This window comes from Typopeltis vanoorti, chromosome 25 (genome assembly GCF_054136105.1).
Source record: "Typopeltis vanoorti isolate ZY-2024b chromosome 25, IOZ_Tvanoo_1.0, whole genome shotgun sequence".
NCBI lineage: Eukaryota > Metazoa > Arthropoda > Arachnida > Uropygi > Thelyphonidae > Typopeltis > Typopeltis vanoorti.
In genome coordinates, this window is record NC_143573.1 from 67,848,781 (window position 1) to 67,861,864 (window position 13,084).

General features: G+C 35.3%; 1 protein-coding gene across 1 annotated transcript in view; it reads left to right on the forward strand.

The window, feature by feature from the left end:
* Positions 1 to 13,084, forward strand: part of LOC150092818 (endoplasmic reticulum-Golgi intermediate compartment protein 2) — a 203,931-nt gene that overhangs the window by 91,772 nt on the left and 99,075 nt on the right. The window lies entirely within an intron of this gene.

The window sequence follows — 13,084 nt, forward strand, 5'->3', positions numbered from 1 at the left end:
TCAATCTTGGTTTCACATTATAACAGCTGCAGAACTAAAAAGCTAGGTTCACTCCATGGGAAGGCATTGTAAGGCTGTAATTAACGCTAAAGGTTACCCAACTAAGTATTAACTCACATTGTGAGAATTTTTGTATATCTCATTTTTTCTGTGTTTCACTTTTCTTCTTTATAACTGCTCTTCTAATAAAAAATCCTTCATAAAAGTTATTGCATTACATTCTTGATTAAATTATCTTTCCATTGATATATAATTTTATGGTATTACTCAAAAAAAAGTGGTGTTATGAGCCATCAAACTTCAGAAATATACTTTTTCCAAAAGGTTTCCACAATTTTTGCCTAGTGTAGAAGTGCTTCAGCACTCTTTAAATAACTGCTGAGACCCATACCTGTACTGATGTAAAAGAGTATTGAACCATAGGATATTGTGGTCAGTGTCCACTTCATGCTGAGCAAGGCCAGATTTTTGAAGTTTATATAAGTTAATATAAGATTGAGATTGGTGTTCTTGTAGTTTTTCAGCAGAACATCCCGTTTGTCTGAAATATGAACAAAGGCACTCGCATTGAACTTGTTAAACACCAGGGAGAAAGAGAACGTTTTTCTTTCGTGGGTGGTAACTAAGAGGTAGTTATTCTTAGTTGTTGATAGAGAAAAAAGTAGTAACCAAAATGTTTTTTTTTTTCAAGATCTTAGCAATCATCTCAGAGATTAATGAGAATAGGATCTATCCCATATACCACAGTATATGGGATACTGTTCTTACCAAGTTCAATGTGAGTGCTTCCACTCATACTTTGGACAAATGGTGTTCTGCCAAAAAACTACTACAAGAACACCAATCTTATATTAACAACAATTAACCTCCAAAATCTGGCCTTGCTCAACATGGAGTGGACACTGACCATGATATCCTATGGTCCAATACTTGCCTTTTACATTGATGCAGGTTTAGGTTTGAGTGGTTATTTATGGAGAATGCTGAAGCACTTCTACATTGCCAAGATTTGGGAGATTCTCACCCTCATGAATTGCAAGAAGTAATGTGTCCTCCCATTTAATTAATAATAATAATTATTATTATTTTATTTATTTATTTATTTTTAACATAATGCTGTCATTTCATTATCTAATTAAATTTTATTTTATTTCAAATCACTTAATTTTAAATTGGAGCCTTAATTGTAATATTATTTCATTATAATCATCCATTAGGTGGCATCTGGCACATGCTCAAATCTGTAAATAGGATTAACGTTCTTTGTTGTAGCTTTTCCTTGTGATTATGCTGATGCACTGATGATGACCAGTTAGTTTCTGGTTGAAATATTTGCAGTAAAATGTCATGCAACTTAATTTAGTGTTATAATTAAATTCACTTGTCTTTTTGTCCACAAAGAAAAAAAAAATGTTAATACTTCATTCTATAAAATTGTTATTACTTAACTCTAGTTTGATACACAGTATCATGCGTTGCATCTGAACATGTAAGGTCATAAGCAATTGAAGAAGTGACTGTTTTCTGAACAAGTTGAAGTAATTGGGCATGGAAACAAAAATTGAAAGGGTTGAGTATAAGAGGGAGAAACTTATGCAGTGATTGTATATTTGTTGATCCTTATTCGCGCAATAAATTGCAGAATAGAGTGGATAAAAATCGGCATGGGGCTACTGAAATTAGTGACATGTATATCAGTTCTAAAGCCTGGTACAAGAACTAAAGGGAATCTGCAATTTTTGTATACTAATGCAAGAAGCATTCGAAATAAGAGGGAAGAATTTTTGGGAGAAGTTGTGGTTACTGGAATTACATATGATGGATAGTATTTTCAGGGAGGATAGATAAGATAAAACGGGCGGAAGAGTACTGTTGATGATAGCTGATGAGTTGCAGCCAAAGAAAGTAGTATATCTAGAGGATAGACATGTGAATGATAGTTCATTCGAGGTGGTCTGGTGTGAAATAGTGACCAATGCAACCAAATATACAGTTGGTTGCTGCTATAGGCCAGGGTATTGAGGTGACCAATTCGGATGTAATAGTAGAGTTACTGAGTGATCACTTTTCAAAAGTCTATCACCCAATTCAAGGTGATATTGAATTTATGCATGAGAAAATTAGTGTAATGAGTGCAGGGTTAGTGATTATTATGGAGGATTTTAATTATGGTGATATCATTTGGATGGAGGAAATATCACATGGCAGAAAGGAAATGGAATTCATACACCTTCTAAGAGATAATTACTTGAAACAGCACATAACTGAAGGGACTCGTGATGTGCGAGTGTTGAACCTGGTCATTGGTTCAGAGAACATATGCATCAGTAAGGTGTCCTCATTACCCCCAATTGGTGAGAGCAATCATGCGGTATTGACTTTGGAGGTTGCAAAATTTGTGGATTTCTCTCTTAAGAAGGGGTATATATGGAAGTACAGGTTAGGTGATTATAACAAGCTTCGGAGTGAGCTTACAGCCATCCCATGGCTGAACATATTACAGGGGGAAAGATGTTAGCAGTGCATGGGATAAAATCAGCAGGTATCTGAGGATGGCGATATCAGAATGTATTCCCATGGTCAAGAACACAAAAAAGGTAGGCGTTAGATGGATGTGTAGTAGTATCAAGCTTAATCTGCAAAAAAAGAAAATGTTATGGAGTATTTACAAGAAGAAAGGCGATCAGTACACCAATGAGCAGTACAAGGCTCAAGGTAGGAAGGTTACCAGCATAGCAAGAAAAGCTAAATCAGATTATGAGAAGACCTTAGCCAAGGAGATCAAGGGTAATCCCAAAGAGTTCTTACGCTATGTGACAAGTAAAAGGAAGAATGACTTTGGAAGAATAACCATAGTGGGTGCTGATGGTATTGAGGTGACCAATTCAGATGTAATAGTAGAGTTACTGAGTGATCGCTTTTCAAAAGTCTATCACCCAAGTGAGAATTGTGTGAATTGAAGTTAATAAATCAGAGGTACTTATTATATTGCAGAATTTAAATGCAAACACTGCTGTAGGTTTAGGTGGAATATCAGCTCGGGTATTGTGTGAATGTGCAAAGGAATTGTCAACGCCTCTTACTTGGTTATTTAACTTAAGTTTGAACTCTGGTATAGTCCCTAGGGAGCAGAAGGAAGGCAAAGTGGTTCCTTTGCATAAAGGTGGCTCTAATGCGACTGCAGTGGTTAATTACAGACCAATCACTATCTTGGGAATGCTGGTAAAAGTATTTGAAAAGTTGGTTAAGGACAGAATTCAAAAATGGATGGATGAGAATATGATACTCTATAGGAGCCAACATGGTTGTTAAAGGTCGATCCTACCTTAGCAATTTATTAACTTTTTATAATAGAATGACATCTGAGTTGGATAAGGGAAATGGCTACAGTGATACTTCTGGATTTTGCTAAGGCTTTTGACAGGATGCCCCATGGAATACTGTTGTACAAATTAGGGCAGATGGGGATAGATACTAAACTGGTGATATGGATAAGAGAATGGCTCATGGAGAGAGATACCAGAAATTAGTGTATGGAGGAGTAGAGTCCAGGATGAGGCAGGTGGCCAGTGGTGTGCCTCAGGACCCTGTGCTTGGGCCGTTATTGTTTAATTTGTACATAAATGATATAGGAAATGGCTTAAAGGGAAATATTCAATTGTTTGCTGATGTTGCAAAGTTGGGTAGTGCAATAAAAAATCAAGCTGATGTTGAGAGTTTGCAGGATGATTTAAATAAGCTGGCAAAAGATAATGGATGTCACTCCAATGTGGAAAAGTGTGAGGTTATGCATTTTGGGATTAAAAGATTACCACCTGTGTACTACATTGATGGAACGGTACTCCAAGAGATTGATGAGGCTAGGGACTTGGGGGTGTTGGTGGATAGGGAGATGAAGCTCAGAGGACACATTGCTACAGTGTCCAAGATTGCACATAGGATTACTTGGTTATTGAAGAACACACTAACATCCAGAGATAAAGAGGTTATTATTCCCGTTTATAAGGCATTGATACTTCCACATTTGGATTACTGTGCTCAAGTCTGGTCACCTGGATTCCTTGGAGATGAGAAGGTTGTGTAGAGGGTTTAGAGGAGAGTGACCAAGTTGGGTGAGTGATGTAAAAAATGCTCCCTAGATTGATTGAGAGCTTTTGGATTGCAGAGGTTGGTTGATAGGCAGAGAAGAGGAGATATGATAGAAACGTTTAAATTACTAAAAGGATTTTATAAGATTGATGCAGGGGAAATATTTCAACTGTGTTGATAGTGATGGAAGAACAAGAGGTCATCCCTGGAAATTAAGGAAAAGTGTGGTTAACAAGGGTTTGAGAATGAGGTGTTTTGCCTAGACGGTGGTGAATGAGTGGAATGCATTACCTGACTCAGTTGTGAGTTCTTCGTCTGTAAATGAATTCAAGAAGAGATATGATAGCTATTGTTTTGATAGCTTGGTTCTCCAGTGATGAGTCTACTGATTCCAAGGAATTTCCTTAATAATAATGATGATCACTAAACTTTGGCATTGTTTGATGAGGACAACAAATACAATGCATGAAGTTAACATTTTCAAGTTCAAGAACTTCACATAATTTTAGTCAGCTAATATCAAGAAATGATTGCTCTTTTATTTAAATGGACTGGTTGTATGGTAGAACTTTTTTTCTTGCCTAAAAATTTCTTTTACACATTATTGCATAGAACAGTAAGAGTTCTATTGTAGTTAACTGGGATATGAAGCTAAGGTACAAAGACATCAGTTCAGCTAAGCTGTTTTTTTAGGTTGCTGTGGATTGGAATGAGATTATAGATTTCTCTTTAGAGAGGAGGAGATGATATAGGAATGTATTTGGAGACCTATAAATTTATCTGAAGGCTTTTGTTCTTTAAAATGGTGTATAACCACCAGAAGATAAACATCCAGAAACAGGTTTCTAATACTATTCTTGCTTTAAAAGAATTAACAGTCAAGTTTGAAGAGGGCAAATTGATGCTACTAGTTTTGGTCTAATGTTTGTTTATTTAACCCTGGATTTGTTCCTGTCAGCAGATGAAACTGAAGACAAAAGATTTTGAAACATCAAGCAGAAAGTCATGTTTTTCTTCTAAACAGTGTTCTTCATAATTGTGTGTATTTCAGAATAATGAAGATAAGAAGTAAACTGTATTATTCAGACAAAGAAAGGAACTGAATTCATATAATGAAAAATCGTTTAGAGAACAGTAAAGCCAATAGTTACTTAAGTGTTTTCTTTTCATGGATAACTTTCTGATGCAGGGTAACTTTCCTGATAATTGTTTACACTGAAATCTGTTGAAATAGAACAAGATTCTTTCTTTGGGAGGAATGTTAGCTTTGAATTAGATTGAGATGATTCTCATTTTGAAATCGATTTGGCTTTCTGAAGTATCAGAAAGCCAAAGTTGTTAAATCCTAGAAAGGTTTTACAAAAATGTTTTTTTTTTTTTTTTTTTCATTGTTGGATTTTTTTTTATTCTTGAAATTAAATTTGTGAGAGAGAGAAAGCATCTCTCTTTTTTTTAAAAAGGAATTAAATAACTATTTGTATAGTTATTTTTAATTAGACAGTGTTTATCTTTTTCGTTCATATCTTTTGTCTTAGAAGACGATAGAAATATAAGATCTGATAATGTTGGAGTGTTGACAAGTAACAGACTGATTTGGAGGAAAATTGTAGATAGGAAATTAATAATGATGTAATTTTTTCATGTAGTACTATCATATCCTGTACACCCCTTGAGGGTACATGGCAGGAATTTGATGATGATGATGATCTTTTGTCTTATTTTATGAGATTAAGAAAGTTGAATGTAATATATTAGTAGAAGTGTGGGAAAACTTGAATTGTTTTAAAGTAGATAAATATACTGGAAAGGAATCAGCAATATATAAAAAATATTCATAGTCTTCTTCCTAACATGGAATTTAGGCCAAGTAGCCTGTTCCGGTCTCATGCCATCTCTTTCTTGGTCTTCCGATTCTTCTTTTTCCACTTATTTTGTATCTGTATAATATTTTTGGTAGTCTGCTGTTGTCCATTCGATTTAAATGTTCTAGCCATTTTTGTTTATACTATCTTATGTAGTAATTAATTGGTTTTATTTTCAGGGATTGTAAGATTTGTTTTGGGTCCCACTTGTTATATCCAGCTGTTTTTCTGAGGAACTTCATTTCTGCTGTTTACATTCGTTTTTCATCTTTCCTTTTTATGGTCCATGTTTCGCTTCTGTATAGTCTGATTCTAGTGTGTTTTTGTACTAAGGATGGCTTAAATGTATTATTTATTATGCCATTGACTTTGACAAAGTTTGATATTTTTGTGTCTATGTCTTCTTCTTCGTATGATAGATCACATCCCAAGTATCTGAAACTGTTTACTTGTTCTAGTATTTTATTCTCTATCACTATTTTACTTCTTATTGGGTTTTCTCCTTTGAATGCCATTATTTTTGTTTTTTCTTTAGATATTGTCATATTATATTGTTTTGAGATATCATTTAATGATTTTAATGATCTTTGTAAATCATCTTCTGATGTAGCTAATACTATTTGATCATCTGCAAATAGTAGTGTATCTATCTTCATTTGCAGGGTCATTTGTATACCAAATGGGTTATACTGTTTCCAGATTGTTATAATTTTATTTATATATATATTGAAAAGCAGAGGTGAGAGGGTACATCCTTGTCGTACTCCCCTTGATATATCTTTCGATTCTGAGACGTGTTCTAATTTAACTGCTATTTTATTTCCTGTATATATTTCTTGAATGGATTGTAAAAGTTGGTTTGGTATGTTTAAATCAGTTAATATTTTAAACAATTGTTGTCTACTAATTTTGTCAAAGGCTTTTTCATAATCAATAAAGGCCACGTGTTTCTTTTTGAAATTCTCTTCTCTTTTCTATTAATAATTTTAAAGTAAAAATTGGATCTATGCACGATCGGCCTTTTTGGAAACCATTTTGTTCTTCTAGTAGTTTGTCCTCTATAATGCTGCTTAGTTTCTCTTTTAATATTCCTGCATATATTAAATATTCATGTTACAAACCTAAAAATTTTTATAGGTGCAGCAAAATGCGCTCGCACATACTCACACAGACATATTTTCATCATTCTGTTATATTTAATTTTAACAATAACTGAAGTATCTGATGACTTTCATTTATATACATCACAATATTTTAGGCTGTAAAAAGTTTATTATTATTTTACATTTGTATTTCACAATGTGAAGAATTGCTCTTCAGACATCAAAAGAAGATCAGGAATGGCTAAAGCAACAGTCAAAGATTTGTCTAAAATGTTTAAGGATGGATCTATCTCCACAAGAATAAACCTGAAGATTCTGGATGCACTGTTTTTTCAATAGGACTTATGAATGCTAAACTTGGAACCTAGAGATGCCTGATGGGCAGGGGAAAGGATTGCTGCTTTTGAGATGTGGTGCTACTGAATACTGTTGATCTTATACTGAAAGGCTGAAAATGGATAGGTGCTAGAAAGGTTTGGTAGAATTTTAAGACTCCTTAAGGGTATTGACAGAGGAAAACTGAAATACTTAGGAGATATTGATCGAATGAAAGTAATTTCTCCAAACAGTAATAGAATGTAAAGTACCTGGAAAAGAGGAAGAGATAAACCTCAGTCAGATAGATGGTGTGACTGGTCCAGTGCAAGTTGAAGCTTCTAGAAAAGCATACAACAGGACCATGTAGTGAGGACTGATGTGCACATCACTGAGCAGCAGAGTGACCATACAGCATCTGATGATGTTCCAGTGAACTGATGGATGAATTTTACATTTTTTAAATTAATGTCTATGATTTTTTTACATAATTTGGAAACTACTGTCCACTCATGGATCTTTTCAAGTCACTTAAGGCATCCAATAAACTGGACAGCCATCTTATGCTGAGTGATGAGATTCATCTACTGCCTAAAGGCATTTGCAAAACCATGCCTGTGGTCTATTTCTTTTTATGGCTGATTTTCATGCTGAATTTATTACAGCAGTTATTCAATTTAGTTTGGAAATAGTGCAGACTTGAACTGTGTATATTTAACAGTATAACATCGTCTGTATAAAATAAAGAGCTGAGTTGAATATTACCAATTATGGTATCAGGTAATGCTGCATTTCCTTCATAATGTGTTCAATAGCTTTCCATTTGTTCCACAGGCAGAAAAGCATAGTATGCTACCAGAGGGTATAGTTATAGTCAGATGTGTTACAAGGTGGCAGTGAAAAGAAGATAAGTTGTCATTATAATTTATTATAATGTAAAGAGTTTTTGCTTTAAATTTACAAGTAGGCTAAGGTATGTAATGGATAGTTTGTGCTTGTTGAATTTGTACTTTAATGTAATATTTTAGTATAGTTTGTTAGTGTTCCTTGTGCAGTGTTTGAATAATGGCTGCAGCTGCAATTCAGTTGCTGATTATCGCTAAGTGCGTCACCATTTAAGGACAGCATTTTCACAGCATACTATGGGATTTTATGATTATGAATGCTTGCTGCATATTCGCATTCCTGCAGTTAGACATGTGGCAGGCGAGAGACTGGGAAGTGCATTGCATGTCTGTTTAAAATATAGAAAATGGGAAATACTTGATGATTTCAAAATTAGCATAACATACTTCAGCAGTATTACATCAGAAACGAGTGAATGCCGACCAAGAGAGATAAGTAGCAAGATCGATGGTGAGGAAGATGAGCAGCATATGAATATGAATAACAATTAGGGAGTGCAGCAGGTTTGAAAGATGGTATTGATTGGGAGGGTGAATGTTGAGCAAGAGTAGGTTGTTTGTGGGGTGGGGGATGCTCTGAAAGAAAAAGTGGAATGTATGAGGAATGAGTTAAGAAGCATGAAAGAAGAGATTAGGAGACTGGAAATAGTGGATGCAAAGCAAATGAGGTGGGAGTGAGATAAAGTTATCAGAATGATAGAAGAGAGAGAATAGGAGAACCAGGGGAAGAGAGGATTAAATTGAGAGGAAGGCAAGACAGTACAGGAACCAGGAATGGAGAGATGACAGGAAAGCAGGCAAGTGGGAGAACATGGAGAGAAAGTGTCAGAGAAGAGAGAGAGAGAAAATGAGAGATGCAGGTGACAAGGAAAGATCAGAGTAGTAAAATCTGTGATGTATGGAGATTAAGTGAACCATGGAGTGCAAGATAGAATGCCAAAGGTGTGTTTGTATGGAGGAATGATAGACAATGTAAACTTTGGCAGTTAAGCAAGATGAAAAAGTGGATGAGATGATTGTGATAGTGGGTACAAATGACTTTAGAGGCAGTGTGAATGGTGGTGAGAAAACTGAGATTCATGCTAGAGGTTGTACGTCAGAAGATTGAGAGAGAGGGAAGATAGTGTGTTACCCAGGTATGATAATGCAGAGTTGAGGAGAAGAGCATCAGTATGATAGCCAGAATGTGTTGAAATAGAGGCTAGGATTATGTGGATGCTTGGAGTGCATTTGAGGACAAGAGGGAACTGTATGTGAGAGACAGTTTGCATTTGAATGAGAAACAACATGGAGAGAATGTTGTTCTCTGAACCAGTGAGAGTATTGGCACAGGGAAACTAGATTTCATCTTGAACACACACAAAATATCAAGTTTTTTGGAGGCTGTGGATGTAATGCTTATTCCAGGATAAGCATATGTGAAATCAGCACCAAGAGAAAACTGATCTTCACTGGAAATCAGAACATTAAATTAGAATTGGTGAGGTAGGATCTTTCTTCTATGTACTAAGGCATGACTGTGTTTTGATAGTATTGAAATTCACTAGATTATCTTCATCCCATTTGAGAATCGTAAGGAGACATTGGTTGTGGAAGACCTTGAAGCTTGAATTAATTGAGTACTACAAGATTTCTCAAAGATGAAGGGGAATGGAGAGTACTGCCATCAGCAAAATTGCAGATAAGATTTGAGGTTAGAGAGAGAGAGAAAAGTTCATTTGATGTATAGGGTAAAGGGGTATGGATGAGAAGTACAGAACTCTGGGGGGGGGGGGGTATCCCGTTATTGATAAAGAAGTCTGATGAGAGGAAGTCATCCACCACAACATGCAGTGAATGACCACAGAGGAAGCTGGAAATCTAATCACAAAATGTAGGAAGGAGCCCATAATATGCAGTGAGAAGGCTGCAATGCCAGGCATGATCAGATGCTTTAGAAATATCAAGAGCAACTAATTTGAATTTCTCCAGATATTTTCATGGCTTGTGTCCAAAGGTAGCTAAGGCTAACTTGAGGAGATCTGCTGTAGAACAAGAATAGTAGAATCCATATTGTTAATCACAAATTAAATTATGGATTTCTAGGTAGTGAATAATTAGTTGTTGATGACCTTCTCTATCACTTTTAAGAGTTTTGAGGTGAGGGCAAGCAATAGAATGATAGTCTGATGGCTAAATTTAATCTTCTTTTTTAGGGACAGTTTGGATAAAGGCTTACTTCCATGCTGTTTGGTTGATGCCAGATGAATATCACAGCTTATATAGGCCAGCGCTTCCCAAACTGTGGGCTGCGGCCCCCTTGGGGGCCGTAGGTTTTGTTGAGGGGGGGGCCGTGAAATAATGAAAACAAATTTAAAATGTTTTAAGACTTAATTAGATTTTTTTAATCTTAAAAGAAACATATTTAATTTTTATTATTTATTATTTCTTTTTTGTTATTTTTTATATTTTAATGGAAAAATTCATACATTGGTATTGGTTCACAAACTTTTCTTCTTGCGTATTTCGGCGTTTAATGAATATTAGTAAATATTGCTTATTCATATGTTTCATTTCAAAGCAGTGGTTAATTGTATTTACTTCGAATGCTCTCCAGGGAAGCTCTAAATCTTCCTGTCCCTTTCATCACGTGTTCGTAATCAGGGACTGTTGATATTGACTTTATATACATATCAAAACTCGTTTTATATTATCACTTTCATCCGAGCTAGTTTTCTGTTACCAATAAAAGTTTCGCATATACTTCACACTTGAAAAAAAGCTTAAACAAGTTCATGTGGGGAGATAGTAACTCGCTTGCAGTGGTAAACAACACGCCCTGCCTAACAGTCACTATACTGCAGAGGCAATAAAAACAAATACTTTTATTATGCCAGTGAATAAGGTATGAGGAGTCTGTGTAATATATTTCTCAACAAATAGTGCAATTAGAGACAACTGGGATAAAAACACACTAATTAATGAATCACATGTCCCCTCATACAGAAACTATGCTGTATAGACTGAAACAAAACCATATGTTGCATGGACAAACACAGTACTAACTAAAAACTATTGTTATTAATTAGATGTGTGTGAGTTCGATTTCCCAAGGCAGCAATAAAATTCAACCGAACGTGTTAAAATTCGTAAAAGTGTTAAAACTAAGTAATATATATATATATATATATATAATGAATGTTATGGCAGTTTCACATATGGAATTCGGTTGAAGAGAGTTAGCATTTAAACTCAATTGTCAGCTATGCTTTTATCTTTCAGTTGCACGATCTTTTGTTAATACCACACCAATCATATGCACGTTTTAATAACCTGCCTTTGCTGCCTATTTCGCGTTAGGCTTAATTACCTTAAAGGGAGAAAAATCACAAAAGAGAAAAATGTTCCTGTTTCGGGGATTCTCTTATTCAGGTAATATTCACTAATTTCATGTTATCAGTCTGTGGTGTGCCAGTATCGATAAGTGGTGATATGATTTGATCTATTCCACGTTCAAAAATTTAACCCTGAGATGGATAAGTGGCTGATAAAAAATAAAAAAAATTCCTGCGAACAATCAGAAACAGACTCAAAAAAAAAAAAAAGACAGTATTTCATATTTTACCAGAACAGCCTGCATCATCTTCAGAACCAAACGGTAAGAGGCAAAAAATGTAATATATGCATTTGATTTTTGCAATATTCGCTGTGTATGTTTTGTATTGAATATAAATACAATAAATATTATAATAATATATCTCTCTATTACGATTTTTTTTCGAGGGGGGGGGCGTGAAATATTTTAATTTTTGCAAAGGGGGCCCTGACATCCATAAGTTTGGGAAGCACTGATATAGGCAATACAGGATGGATATTAATTCTGAATCACTGTGAACAGATTCATCTTGAAAGACTTGTTACTATTAAGACTAATGAGGATTTCTGAATATCTTTCTGGTGAAGGATCAGAGGAAGCATGCTATGAGAAGGAGGTTATTAACCTTTGTTAATAACCTCCTTCTGTAATTTTAACCTCTGTTAAAATTATCTGCACAATAGTTGCAGAAAAAGATGAATGTCATGATGTCTGCCTTATCTTTGGGAGATGTAATAACCATGGTACCATCAGAATGTCAGAGATTTAGAAACACGGAAGGGCAGAAGTTACATCCACCAAATCATATCGATCAGAAGACTCAGCTGCAAGTTATCAGAAAGTAAGTTTATTGCATTTGGTGTTTGTGAAGTTTGCTTTGAATTTGTTGATAATTTTCTTACACGTTTCAGGCTGTTGTTATGACTGCAAAAGCGCTTCTTCTAGAGAACTAGGGCATGGACAAAGGTCAAGAGTTTGTATTGTAGTGGGGGAGAAGAATGAGAGCTTTCATTCCAGTAAGGATTATTTTAATTATTTGATCAGAATAGGTGGTTTGAACAGCGAGAGTGAAACTATATTTAGACCATGGAAAAGAAGCTTAGAAATCCTGGAAGACAACCTACTTGGCACCATTTAGTGCCATAGGATAGGAGGCAGAGATTGGCTGGGAGAAGATTATTATTATTATTATTTTTATTATTAGTATTTGACACCTCCAGAGAGTCCAAGACTCATCGAAGGAGGGCACCTACTCTACAATTCTCCATCTGCACCACTCAACCTCATTCACCAACTGCATCATCTACACCAATGCCATCTACTGTCAACCACCACCATTTGTATTTTCACAGACAATCACAAACATCCATGCCCATGGCAGGATTTGAACCCGCAGCCTTTTGGCTGGAGAGCGTATATGCTAATGACTCGGCCAACCAGGCCGGCTTTGATCTG